We start from the raw sequence: 15,495 nt of genomic DNA on the forward strand, positions 1-15,495 counted from the left end.
CTATGTGAAGCAGCCTACATATAATTGGAAGGTTTTCTTGCCCTCCATGTTTTTCCACCTGCTTTTTCATCCATAAAATAGAAATAACAATACTCCCTACTAATTCAGAGTGGTGAGGTGAAAGTTTATGAGTTCATTTATGTAGTTTTAGGAATAGTTACTTGCACAGAGTAATCATTCAATAAACATTAACAATTATTAGCATTATTATCATTATTAAAGCCCTCACCCTTTGTCTTCTATTATAATAGAATTGCACATGTCTGTCCTCTTTGTGGTATAGTTACTTCCTTGCTGGTAGATGCATATCATTTTAACATTTCTATACCTGCCATGGCACTATATTTTAGAAAAAGTTAACGTTCAGTTTTAAAAGATACATATAGATAGATAGATAGATAGATAGATAGATAGATAGATAGATAGATAGAATTACTTAACAAATTCCTTTGTGTAGCCATTCGGAGAAGAGTAAATTTCACAGCTGACCTTGGATAAATGACCATTCAAATTGAGGCAGCCCTAGAAACTAATAGACAGCCATTAAAAAATACCCCAAATATTTTTAAATGCCCATTGTTCCATCACTATAATTTATCTCCTTAGTTGCCTGAAGAATCTTCATCTTTAGTTTTCAAGTTCATTTTAATAGGCTTTTCTTGGCTGACTAATCAGTCATAGGCACTCAGGGGATAATGAAGATTAGTAACAAATAGTCCTTGGTCCCTGCCCTCATTAACCTTACAATCTAATTGTGGAGACAGAAATAAATAACTCTAACATGAGTTATAACAGGAGTATAACTAAAGCTTTTGACAATGCGCAAAAGGGAATAATTAATTGTGGCCATGATTATTATCACGGAAGATTTCACAGATTTGTAACATTTCTGATGACCTCTGAAGAATAAGTAAAATTTCAATAAATAGATTAGTAAAAGAAATTCTACCCTGGAGAAACTGCATGAACAGAGACGTGAATAGGATAACAAACAATAGCTACTATTTAGTGATAAGTCATTTATAAGCATTCTAAAATTTTCTAGGCCCCCTTACATGGTTTAAATTTTTAATCATCACTAGAGAATTCTGAAAGATCAATACTATTCATATGATTATCCCCTATGGGAGTGATTAAAAGTGACTAGTTCTGACTATTCAGTAGAATTTCAGATGTGGGATGACAGGAGGTAAGACTTGGAAGGATAGAGGTTGGATGAGACTGAAAGCTAACTTGGAACCAGATTTGTAAAGGGCTTTGAATGCCAGCTTGTGAGATCTGGGTTTTGGTTCTGAGGGCAATAGGGAGCCATTAAAAGAAAATGAGTGCCTTAGTATGTTCAAACTGGTTTGTATTGCAAAGAAGAGGAATCCATGGTGTCAGTGGAGAGAAATGTATCACATTTAGCTACTCTAATTTAGAGGAACATTTCCTATCAGAACGACCTTGTTGAAAGAAGACAAAGCAAGGAAGGGAAAACTGAAAAATGCTTATATTCTTATGACCTTAATAGGGAAACGAGCACTCATAATTTAAGCAGATGGAACAAGTGGTCCACAGGAACTTACCATCCCAGGGTACACATGCATGTTACTTTAGAAAAGGTGTTTTTCTACTTGTGTTATTATTGTAATGAGAAAAATAAAACAAAACAGAACTGCTCTAACCAAGGGGAAAGCAATGTGTGATCCAGTTTACTCTACCTTAGGGGAAAAACTAGAGGAGTTTCGAAGGGGTTGGTTTATTAAAAATGAATATGAAATATCCTTTGCATTCATGTTAAAAATAAAAGTGAATACATAAACATGATCAGGAAATTCTTAGTATTACAGACAAGTGGTATCTATTGCTGACTTGATCTTGATCCGTTTATATAAACTACACTTCTGTAGATACATATTGCCTCACCTGCCTTCCTCTCTAATGGCATCAGAAGTTAAACAAGTCGATAAAGTGGAGAAATCCATGATGAAAGCAGGATAGAAGAATCAATAGCAAGCTCATTTGGGCAATAGAATGTAGAATAGAATGGAGGAGAAGACAGTTGAAGTGAGGAAAATTTGGAGAACGTTGCAGCAGTCACTTATACGAGATAATTAGGAATTGAATAAACCAATGAGATTTTGAAATCTTTTCTGATAATCGTAGATACTCCTGGGAGAAGTAATAGCTTAGGCAATTTTCGAATCATATTAAAGCTATAGAGACGTAAATGTTAGATTTAGAAGGCATCTCTTCTATTGAACCGATTAATTCAATCTTCTCCTAAACAGAAAGGGAAAGAATGAGGCAGAAATGGAATCCAGGTGCTTGAAGAATGTAGAATCAAGAGCAATCAAATAAATTAAAGAGAAGAAAAGGTTTCATGGAAGATGAACTTTGCCAACTTCAAAGTTTTGCCAAGAGGAATCCTCACTGAGCCATCATCTAAACCAAGTCAGCCTGTAGAAAATAAATGTACATAGAAGCATCTTTTTAACAAAAAACACATTTGCCTTGAGATCCTATCCCCTCCCAGCCACCAGACATGTTCTAATATTTTAATTTTCTTTCAATTCTTCTCTGAAGACCACCAATTTATAACCAGCCCCTTGAAGAAAAGTAAAATCTTCACAGTGAGCATTTTCCATAGATCATACCTTAGAATTCCTGTAGAGAAAAAAAAAAAAAAAAACTACTCTGGATCAGTGAGACATACATTAATATGAATAAGTAGAACTAAGAAGTAGAGAAAATGTCTGTATCCATGATGATGATTCCTTTCTGTGTGAAGCAAAAATTCACATGACCTGTTTCCTTTTCCATAAAATGCAAATGATGGTATAAACCTACTTTACTAGGCATTTATGAAGGCTTACGTCAACATGCTTTTAAAGTTAAAGGCTGCATGTAATTAGCACTGCACTGTAAGTTGTTAATGTGCTCTGAAGTTCTTTCAGTCATACATTACATCTTTAATTTGGGCTAAATTAACTTAAGATTTGTAAGAATTCCAGCAGAAGCTAGGCTGAAGATTGTTTTTTAATGTTCATTTTGTTTTGAATAGAAATGTTATATAGTTATTGTAGACCTATAAAATTAAAACCAGTCTATGGAAGCAGTAAAGCATAGTGGTTAAAACCCCCCAGCTGTGCCATTCATATGCAGGTTAGCCCTATATTTTAAATAACATCTCTGTGCATGGACCTGTTTTTATTTCTAAAAAGAGAAAAAAACAATGGCTTCTTCACAGAGTTGTGGTAAGAATTAAAGCTCCTGCTGTGATCTGTAAAGGTCTTTGAGTAATTGCTGACTCGGAGTAAGTATTCAATAAGTGTTGGTAACTGTTTTTGCTGTTATTATTTTTCTTATTTTAATGAATCAGTTTATATATATATATATAAACTTCACATGGAAGATATATAGGATAAAAGCATAATTTAAGAAATAGTAATTAGTTGGCACTTTGGAAACATCACATCCACCCCTGATTTCATCCCTCTCTACCCTAATGCCCTAAGGATAATTGTTGTGCTGTATTTTCTCTTCCTGGCTTCATCTTCAAATGGTTGATTCTTTATTTTCCATGACTTTGGGAGAGCAGGTATAACTTTGTGTCTGTATAGCTTTATAGAGTCTGCTTCTTACTCATGAAAATATGGTGGCCTCAAGGTTATTTTAAAGCTTGATCAAATAAGTGTTTTAGTCTGTGCTATTGGGTTGCTTTTGTTGTTGTTGTTTGGTGGTATGTTTTGGTTTTCGCTGTTGTTGTTGTTTTTTTTTCCTTTGGAGGGGCAATTAAATCTCTCTAGTATTTAGTTAACTTCTGGTCTATTTCTTTCCAGTCAATTTCTTGTGTCAACAACAAAAATCCAAAGTTCTCCCTTAAAATCTCAGATAAGCTGTCTTTCTCTGCTTCCTCGCCCCCTTGCTTCTTTTTACCCACATTCCACAGGTAAGAACTACACAGGTAATTCCACCTAGATGTGAAAGTTCTGGGAAATGTAGTTTAGCTGTGGACCCAGAAAAAGAAAACGGGATGGTTAACATCTAGCCAGTATCTGCCACAAGTTCTGTGCAGGTGTTTTAGTTGTTTATGGTAGGGGACTAGTTCAGGGTACCAAGTCTGGCTCATAGCTAGAAATCAAAGTGTATTATAATTTTCATTGTTCTCTAGTCTGAAATTATAGTTTGACTCCCTTATAGTATAATGGTTTCTAATAGTTTTTTTTTTGGTAATCTCCATGTAATAGATTTTTTTCCTTTTTATTTTTATTAATTGCTAATTTTATGTCATTGTCAGTAAAGAATGTGGCCCATACAATTTATGTTATTTGGAACTTGATGAAGCCTATATTTAGCCTACTATATGATCATTAAAAAATAAATGTTACATGAACAATCGAAAATCAAGTTAATGAGAAAATGGGAGACTGAAAAAACTCCAATTACTTCCCATCTCACTTAAATAAAATTCAACCTCTCATAAAGCTCTAAATGACCTTTTCCCTGCCTGTGTCCACACACTTATCTGTCACTTTTCTTCCACTTATTTATGAAGCTTCTCCACACTGGCCTCCTTTTTATTTCTGCCTTGGTTCTTTGCACCTGCTGTTCCTACTGTCTCCAGATTTAGCCTCTTTAGTTCAAATGTCACCTCTCAAACAGCATTCCCTAGGCCAACCCAGTCACATACTAATACTCAACCTTATTTCATTCTTTTCATACCATTCATCATTATTTGAAATTGTTAACTTATTTGTACATTATCTTTCCTCCCCAAATAAAATGTAATTCTAAGAAAGAGGAACTTTTGCCATTCTTATTTATTGGTTTATTCTTCGTGCTTACAAGAGTGCTGAGAATGTAATAACACTAAATAAATATATGCTGAATGAATTAATGACTATAACTTATCTTACTCTCTCATCCATGCCTAACCCCAAGATGCAGATGTTATGACGTTGAATCATTCAAAAGTTGCTATTACTCTCATCTCTTTCATTTCTCTTTCATTTATCTCTTTACCTCCCTCCTTTCCTCCCTCCCTCCCTTATTCGAGGAAGTTTGTCTTGCTAAGTTGAATTGTACATTCAAAAATATATTTCACAACATAAAACTTTTGACTAGGATTTGGTAAATGACTTTTTTCTATTCTTCATTTATGGTCCACATTTTGTCTTCTTATGTATCTTTATTTTATATTTTGGTAGGAGAATGGCAAGAAATACGTTTCCTTGAGTCATTTACTGTGTTTTCCAAAACTCTAACATAGCTTTTACCTATGCCTTAGCCTTCGAAAAGTGTTTTAAAAATAAAAAACAATCTATATCAGATCTTGGAGACAAATTGAAGCTTTCATGCAAACACACTTTCTAAATATTTTATCAGCATTCATTTGCATAGACTTGATATGCTTATAATGAATCAGTCTTAATCTCTTTATGAAAGCTGCACTTATGAATCTTCCCTTGATAACATGTTGCATTTGACTATGGTATTGAGTAAAAATAATTTGATTCTCCCTAAAATTCACTTTTTGATTCAGGGTTCTATACCCTTAACTATCTCCTTAATTATTTCAAACAAACAATGTTTCGTTTTTATTAATTAAATAAATATGATACTAGGTCCAATTCACTTGAGACAGTATATCTCAGAGAAGAGAAACAGCTGCAGAGTGTGTGTGTCTGTGTGTGCACACACACGTGCTATAGTGATGAGGGGGTTGCTGGAAAGGCTTCTTCAAGTGAAGAAAATAAAAACAGATTTAAATTGTGAGTTGTGCTTTGTAAACCTCTCATGAGTGAAGGCTGGTAGCCCACGGATATTATGCGTTATTCAGGTCCCTTAGGAAATAGCAAGGTTATTTTCAGGATAGTCTGTGCACAAAGGGCTATGTATTGCCTTCAAACTGATGTTCATTAGGAATGAAAAATGCCAAAGCAGTTTATATACAGCCTACCCCATGTCCTGGTTGGTCCTGATTGCTCTGTTCAAGGTAGGGTGTCTTGAATTCTGGGAAAAGTTTACAATATAAGCTTTCATATCTTACTCATAAGAAGCATCCCAGGTAAAAATAAATAAATAAATAATGGAGTTATTAGGGTGGACATTCATATAGGATGCTGATATAATTGTCCTGCTTTCTGGAGATTAATATCATTCAAAAAGTGGATGATTTCTTCTCATATGTATAACGTGGAAAATAATTAAGGAAAGGAGCATAACAGCAGGATGATTGAGCATAGATTTTGAGTATCAGTGGTTAGCAGGTATGTAATTCAAATCTGAAAAATAAAAACTATTACTATTACTTTTAACACTAAGTGTGAGCTTGCTATGTTCCTGACACATTTTAATTCCCTAACTCATAATGAGAAATCGATGGGATAAGTACTAGTATTACTCCTATTTTATTATACGTGAGGAAACTAAAGCTTAGGAAGGTTAAATAATTTGCCCAAAGTTATATTGTTACTAAGTTGAGGCTCAAGATTTAGAAACCCAGCAGCATAACTTCAGGGACCAGGCTTTAAATGACCAATGGATAGATGGACAGACAGATGGACAGATGGACAGATGACTGGATGGATGGATAAATATATGCGTTAGTTCTTGGATGGTGTCCAATAAAAGTAAATTAAGTGCACTTGAAACTTTTTTATTCCAATTAATTTTGAATTTAAAAAATTTTGATTTTTCTCAAAAAAGCCAGTTGCAATAGTATCCTAAATAGTGTCCCCACCTCATGAAAATGGCTGGACAGCCTAATCTCTCATTAGTACCTAGAACTTGCTACACACAGAGTCACCTGTCCCAAATGAGAAGAGCTGGCGGTCTGTCCTGCTCATTCATTAGTATCATCTGAGTGCCAAATTGATGTTTCACATATTTACTTGCTTCTCATTAGGAACAAGGCCAGAGCACCAACCAACTCTCAGAGCAAAACGCCCCAGAGCTTCCCTTCATACAACTGCACAGCACATAATGCTAAGGTTTGTTAAAATACCACGCGTTTGCAAATTTTTTCAATAATTGCTGTAAATATTCACCAGAGGGGGGAATATTTATTCATTTGCTTAATTTCTAATAATGCTTTCTGTAATGGTAATATTTCATTAGTCTCTCTTACATTTAATTTGGTATCTGACCAATTAAATTTATGCTTTTAAGCTAATGGTACAGGCTTTGAATGTTTAGCGTTTCATTCATGTTATTTGTTCTTAGATTTAGTATCCATATAGCCTGTTGGCCATGTTAATTTCTAATGAGAATTTTATAAAATGCCTTGGAGGCTCATTATAATTTGAGCTTCTTTCTTTCCATTCAAATGAGCTCCATTATTAAAATATAGCATTTCTTGCCATTGAATAAGTGTTGGCTCCCGAGAACACAGGCTTCTCCCTGCAGGACTTGTGGACATTAGCCATGTGTGTGTTGCTGAAGCTCAACCTTCTAACCTAAGAAACTCTCCCCTTATTCTTTTATTTTAATACACTCCCTACTTATCTGTAATTCATATACAGCCACATAATATATCTTGTAATTTTTTTAAGTTTATTGAGAAACTTGTTTTCTTTTTCCAGCTTTGTTGAAGTGTGACTGACAAATAAAATTTCAATATATTTAACATGTAAATTTGATAATTTGACATTGTGGAATGATTTCTCTAATCAAGTCAATTCATGCATTTATCACCTCACATAATTATCTTTTCTATGACAATGTTTAAGATCTATTAGCAAATTTCAAGTATGAAATCCAGTATTATTAACTATAGTCACCATGCTGTATATCATCACGATTTGTTTCTCTTATAACTGAAAGTTGATACATTTTTAATAATCTCTCCCCACTTCCCATATTCCATATTATATGATTCTTGCATTAACCCTGAGAGTATTACTACTATTCTATTGAGATAACAGGATCAGAGATGTCTGCAACTTGTCAGTTATCACCCAGCCAGAAATGCTAGGGTCTATATTCAAACACATGTGCTGCGACTCATAAAATTCCATCTTCTCTTCTACATCTCCCCAAAGTGCACTAATACCTTTAGCATCATTCTACCTCACCCCCAGGCACACATTCCATGTCAACAGATTTTACTATTAAAAAAGTGTGTCGCTAATGACAATTGTTTTCATTTATACAGGTTGTACTTCACAGAATAAGTCTCAGCTGTCTTCCATTTGAAGTCCTTCAAATATTAGGATGTAGGATAATTTCTTTCCTTTTTATTCCACAAATAAAAAAATTGCAATTCCTTTATCTGTGACTCTTTAGCTAGCATAATTTATCATTTGCCCAGCTAACGTGGCCACTCTTCTTTGATCATATTCTGCTTTATGTGTAATCTGACTAATACAGAGAAAAGAATATTAGCATCTTCCTACTTCTAGAGACTATACTCTTGTTAAGGCTGACTGACATGGAATTGTTTTTTGTTTGTTTGGTTTGGCAGACCTATGCATAGTTAACTCATGTCACTTATACTGTGGGATAAGTCTTCTAAATCAGCAGTCCCCAATGTTTCTGGCACCAGGGACCAGTGCTCCTATGAGAATCTAATGCCTGATAGTCTGAGGTGGAGCTGAGGCGGTGATGCTAGCACTGGGGAGTGGCTGCAAATACAGATGAAGCTTCACTCACTCGCTGTTCACCTCCTGCTGTGTGTCCCAGCTACTAGCAGGCCACGGCCGGTACCAGTCCATGGCCCAGGGGTTGGGGCCCTCTGTTCTAAGTCATTGTTATATATTTGCCTGATGAAGCACTTCCTCCCTCTACCTTGGATTTGTCCAGTTAGTAGAGGAGTACTTTGAATCTGACACCTTTTATACATGATTTCAGACACTCAACGAATCCAGCCACAGCTGTGGAAATAAACTGTACACCTTCCTGTCCATCTAGACACAGGTGCAACCCAACAGCACCTCACCTTATTCCTATGCCACTTGTCTCTTGCCTCTCACCCCAGAGCTTCCCTACAGACATAAAAAATGGGTACTACAAGACTTCCTTGATCCCAGTTTGTGCAAATCAGACATTTGAGGGAGTTAACACCTTATGGAATGAATTTTGGCCAGTAGGACAGGATGCTGTGTATAAACTCCCCCCACCCCAAACTGTTTGAGATGGAGTCCATGCAGCTTCTCAGAAGATGGCTCTACAACATCAAATAGTCATTCTCAGTGGCACCAGCTCAATAAGCACCATTGTATTGGCTTTCGTTCTTGCTCGTCCCCCCGCCCCCTTTTTTTTTCCTGCTCACTTCTGCTTCTCTCTGATTTTACTTCTTAATAAAATGGTAGTGGATAAGCCTTGGGCTCAGGCTCTGATTTGGGGGAATCCAGGCTAAAGACCAATTGTAAAATGTTAATACCTCCCTTAAGTTGACTCTATTTTAGATTTGAAGCATTCATATTTTTAAGAGATTCTAATTCTTTCATCTAGAATATTTGTTCTTATTATCATCTTCATATTCTAAACTTTGACAATAAAGAATTTTCAAATATATGAAAAGGAAACGACCATAATAATATTAATTGGAAGCTACACAACTTGACAAATATTTTTTAGTGTAAAGGTGTTTTTTTTAAACAAAACAAAACAAAAAAATGCTTTCTTGTAGAGAAAGCGGGGCGGGGGGGGGAAGTAGTTCCATAGACTTAGTGGCTATAGTAGGTAAAAGTACAAGGAAAATATTTTCACTACAAGGATTCCAAATTAAAGTAGGCACATCCAGCAAGACTGAAAGCCCCACAGACTGCTCTAAGAAGTACTTGTCATTCTTCTACAGACTGTACTTACCAAACTATGTCAACTTCCAGGATCTAGTCTAGTTTTAGTGAGGAAACTATATCATCAATGATTATTTTTAGTTTAGAAAATATGTGTCTATAGACTGCTCATTTTTGTTTAAATTAAACCTTACAACTTATTAAATCTAACAATCTGTTTAAATAATGGAGCTAGAGGTAACCTTAGATATTTTCCAAAACTTGCTTCCACTAACACTTTTCAAATGAGAGAAAACTGAGGTCTAGAGAGATAGGGTAGCCTGTGTTGGATCAACAAGAAAAAAATAACAACAGAGCTCAGACTAGATTACTAAATTCAAGGGCTTTTCACAACACTAATCTTTTAGCTTTAAAGGAACAGAAGATTTTTGTTCTGTTCTGAGGAATTCTCATTAGTAATAGTCCTGTGAGAATAAACTATGGAAATATAGCTGAGACAAAAACACAGCTTGTAAAGACTATTTTTGGTATTTTAGCATTTTAAGTCTCTTTTTAACCCTTGAATATAGAATTGTCTCTTGTTCTCAAATACCACAACCCATTGAACCCCCAATCCTGACAGTTGTAGCTTTGAGAATATATCCTGAATCTGAATACTCTTACGTTCTTCATGCTTAAATCATAGTCCAAAAAGTTATCATCTCCTGAAATTATTCTTAATTCATCTCCTTCACTCATTCTTGAATTCTATAGAATATTATCTACCGAGCAGTTAGTGTGAACTTTCCAAATATTAATCTGACTAGGCCATTCCTTCGCTCAAAATGTCTCAATGGCTTTACAGTAAAATTCAAAGATGGCTTCCAAGGCTCTGTAAGGTCTGTCACCTGCCTACGTATCCATCTTTTTGTCTAGAACTTTCACTTCACTCATTTTACAGTAGTCAATATGGCTGTTTAGTACTTCTCGGAGAGACTAATGTTGTTTCCACATTAGGATTTATATGCTTGATGTTTTCTCAGGCCAGAATGTTCCTCTCTCAGATTTCACTGTTTTGTCCTTTGCAACAATCGGGTATTTGCTCATGTCACTTTCACATACTCCTTCCCCAACCATCACCTTCTTCCTCCTCTCTTTCCTATTGTATTCTTGCTTTATAGCGATGATCACTCTCTGAAGTTAGATAACATAATTTAATGATATACATTTTGTGTCTTGCTTACTAGAATGTAAGCTCCAGGTCAGAGCATTTGTATTGTTCGTCTCAGTATCTGCAGCACCTAAAGCAATGCCTACTACAGGGGTGGTGCTGAATAAAAGTTTATCGAATGAATGAATGCATAGGTTATACATCTTTACTACAGAGAAGTATTTTTCTGCAAACATATGCCATTATGATTTTACTTTCCATTTCCCAGCAGTTATTCTGTTAACTAAGCAATTCACCATTAATAGAGAGTCAATCAAGAAAGCGAGTCGCCAGTTCAAGCTGTTAGAGTGCATTGAATTATCCTTGCAACAGAATGCCTGGAACCTGAATGTCAAAGCCATTTGGCTGCAACTTATTTACTGCTTTTGGATCATAGAGATGGTTGTATTCAAATGATCTCATAATAGCAGAAGAGCTCCTAGATGGCCTATCATCAATTATATTATTACTTTACACTCTGTGAACGGTATCTAATTAGTCCCCACAGCATTCCTAGTTGGGCACAGAGGAAAGTGAAAAGGCTAATAGATATATCATGGGTGGCTTTAATGCATGAATTAAACTGTGTATTCGAACAGCAAACTTTCTTCTCTATTTTAGACCTGCTGTGTCCAGTTTATTAGGTTCGCTAGACAAACGCTAGAGTATAGTCTCATCTAAGTGCTTTTGTTATTAATCTAAGGAGTTGAAATTTATCTGTAAGATATCATGTAATAAAGTTTTCTAAAGAAACCTTACATGATATATTGTCTAGGGGGTGGGAATTTCTCCAAGGAATGGAAAAACTTTACAGGCAACATAACATAATAGATCGTTGAAATCAACCATAATTAGATTTAAGCCAAGGCCCTGCACCTTCCTAACTGTATAATTTTGGGGCAACTTACTGAGCTTGTTGGACACTCATTGTCTTTATGAAATTGAGATGACAGTGGTACTCACTTAATAGGGCACTGTGATGACTAGCATGAGACAGTGCATGGAAACAGTACACTGGCAGATTAAGAGTGCTTTGAATACATCATCTATCATCATTAATTTTTTAAAGCATCAATCAACAGGTACTTATTGAAAGACATACTACATTAACATAACATAATTTAGGCCATGGGTGTCGAAATACCGATTCTGCCTTATCTGATCTTATAATAACTTTGGTGAAACAAAATATGCATACCCTAAATGAAATGTTAATGATAAAAACTGCAAATATAGTAAAAAATGTAGTAACAGATATAAGGCTCAAGAGAAGACTTTTAGGCTAAGATGATCAGATTTGTCTCACAAAAGGGAGTGAAATTCAAGAATTATTGATAGAAAGTTAGAAATGGAAGTGAAGAGATTCTTTGGTGGAAGAAATTATGCTAATTTCAAGTTCCCATTGTCTGGGTTCATTGCTGTTTATCTTGTAGTTGTTCCATTTGAATACAGTTTCCCTGGAGACCTTCACTTCAGAAATAATTGTTAGCCTCATTCTGGTGCCACATGTACCCGAGAATGAGAAAACTGTATTTATTCAAGGATGTTATTTTATACCAACATATGCAACACCTTATTTTTGCATATCTAAAGACTCACATGTCCCTTGCACCAAGTTTTTCTTCTTTGTATTATAGTAGTAAATTTAATGGATGCAAAGACTAAAAGTATTAGAGCCATGAATAAGTAAGCTTATCCTTCCTGGGAAAAATGACCCTGCTTCCAGAGCACACAAAAGAGGTAAAAATATGAGTTAATTCAATGCTTTTTTTCCCAACAATTTCTCCTATATGAACTTTTTTTTTTCCTAGTTAAAAACACAAATTACATTGCATTATGCTTGTTAAACATTTCAGTAAAAAGTGGGACTCTAATACAAAATGACTGCTCTGTATTGAAAATGGGACTTTTTTACAGAGTTTTTATAAAGTGTGACCTCATTCCATTAGTAATAATACACTTTGTGATTTTTCTTTCATCCATTGATCTTGCAATAGCATTGCTAACATTAACTAATTAATCCTCTTAACATCTTCATGAACAAGGTAAGGCATTCATTTAAAGGCTCACTCTGCCGTGGTGAAACTTGGGCAAAAACTGCTTGACAGTGCTTGATGAATGTGTGGTGCCCAGGTGACAGTGAAGAGATGACTTTTAAAAGAAGAGAGATGCTTAACTTTTCTGGCACAGGCACCTCCATCTCACAGGCAATCTGACAACTTTCTCCATATACTCTTATTGGCTCAAATCTATTTCCATCTGTTTGGAAGGCATGGTGCCCAAGCAAGCATTGGTCAGATTCTTGGCGCTGTGCATGTAAGATGAGTGCTTTCTGGGCAGTCTGTGTCCTCCTGCCACGTGGCATCTGTTTTACCAGATGTCTCACCTCTGGGTCCATTGGTATGCCAGCCCTGTTGCTGCATGTCTATTTACAGCACATCTGCTGCTGTGCAAATGCCAAGCAACAAAGTAAATGGTAGGGCTGTGGGGTGTGTGTGTGTGTGTGTGTGTGTGTACATATATGGGGGGTATATTTGTTAGGATGGGTGGTGGTAGACACGTAGAGCTCAAGATTCATAATGCATTTTCATAGCATTGCTCCCATAGGTCTTCTCACTGTGGTGTTTGCTGCAGGCTACAGCTGGGGGAACATTAAGACACCTGCCTTTAGCTGCCGTAGTGGATGCCTCAAAGTATATTGTTTACAGAATCAAATAGCATATAAGTCTTCTTCCTCAAAAGTCTGGATCATAAAGTTAAAAGGACCACAAAATCTCCCCTATACAGAAGCAGTAATAAGGCATATTAGAGCTCTACTTAATGGTCCTTTTATGTCATCATTCATTCTTTTACTCAACAGATATTTGTTGAGCACGCCTCCAAGGTATGCAAGGTATGTGGTTCTGTAACAGATGAACAAAGAGCTACAGAGAAATGATACCTGGCCTTTCCTTACCTAGGGAAATAAGATCTAAATATACAAAAGAGTTGATAGCCAGTGACAGGTGTCTAAGAGAGTTTTCTGTGGGTTCCAGGGCAAAGGAAATGAAGCCTTAATTGCGAAGGTCGATTTCCGTTACATTTGCCTTAGAAATAATCAAAGTATTTTGGACATGGAAAAACAGCTCCAAAATTGGTACAAAGGAAGATAGTGATCTGTGTTATATTGTCTGCATGGTTACTTTAAAAACAAAGGAGTATAAATTATAAAACATGTGCTTTCACATTGTTCAATCCTAGGATCAGTTAAATAAAACCTGAAGAACTCTCATCAGAAATGTATACTCCATGGTAATTCAAGAGTATTTAACTAGAAAATGAACTACTGCAAGCAAGAATTAACACATTCAGATATAGTTACTTGGCACTTCACATGTCTATCAAAATCGCACCGGAGAGTTTTTAAATTAACCTAGAGGTGTTAGAAATTAGAATGTGGTTAGAAGGATTGCATGGGCTCTACCAACCTTTAAAAGGTTTAGGAAGCCAGCAAACTTTGCAGTTTAATAATTTGAGTGCAGCACTTGAGTTCCAGGGCCTTCTTAGCTTCATATTCTTCTACCTCCTCTATGACCCTGCCATTACAATGCTAGTTGATCTTGCCCTCAGAGTTTATTGTGTCCACCTTGGAAAGAGGTTTCTCTGCAAGGTACTTGTCAGAGTGCCTTACAGCAGAGAGTAGGAGTGTCCTGATCTATAGTACAAGTCGTAATTCTGTGCCAGCTTACTAATGCATGACTGCATACTTAAGATTTGCTCTACACTGAAGATATGCTCTACATTTTGCTCTCACTGTAACACACAAACTCATGTGAGACATTTAGCCCTCGTGTTCCCATTGCAACATTGGGGTTTAATCACAATTCCTCAAAGAACTTGATATTGGCTCAACAGCAAATTGGCTTACATGAGTTCTCTGGTGTGAAGAATGGTTTGTAGTTGAGTTTATATCTAATGGACAGAGGATGAGTAGATAAACCATAAACAATAAAACTCTGCAGCTCACTACTAATCATGGTTTACAACTATTGACAATCACTCGAGACAATGAAACAACTATCAATAAATTGGCAGAGTTTGCATGCAATCCCTTTCTTACTTCCTCCCAGTACATCTTGTGTATATACCTGACATAAACATTTTATACTATTTAGAGTACTAAGTTCACTTTTTCCTGATGACAGGTTATCTTTTAGCAAAGCTGTGGCTGTTATCCTGACATTTAGAATAGAAATGAACAGATTTTAAAAACAATAATGGCACTCTCTTCTTTCTGATTACTATCAACATGTAATGTTTTAATAGATTAAGGCTAAATGTGAGTTTTACATATAGCCCTTCCATTTAAATTTTAGTAATCTTTTATTCTTAGAGACTAAATATTCAAATTAAGATCACAAGTGTTTCCAGTGTTTCCAGTTTTATTTATTATGCTAGGTAAACTGCAACTTTGGACATATTGATTCCAATTACTCAGTCCCAGGAATTTCTGTTTGTTTTACTATTTCCCATCTTCCATGGGGCATTTTTAAATCTAAGGGAATAAGAGCAAAGGCTGCAAAGGCTGCAATGATCCTATTT

The sequence above is a fragment of the Pteropus alecto genome, unplaced genomic scaffold (assembly GCF_000325575.1).
Source record: "Pteropus alecto unplaced genomic scaffold, ASM32557v1 scaffold177, whole genome shotgun sequence".
In the NCBI taxonomy this organism is placed as follows: domain Eukaryota; kingdom Metazoa; phylum Chordata; class Mammalia; order Chiroptera; family Pteropodidae; genus Pteropus; species Pteropus alecto.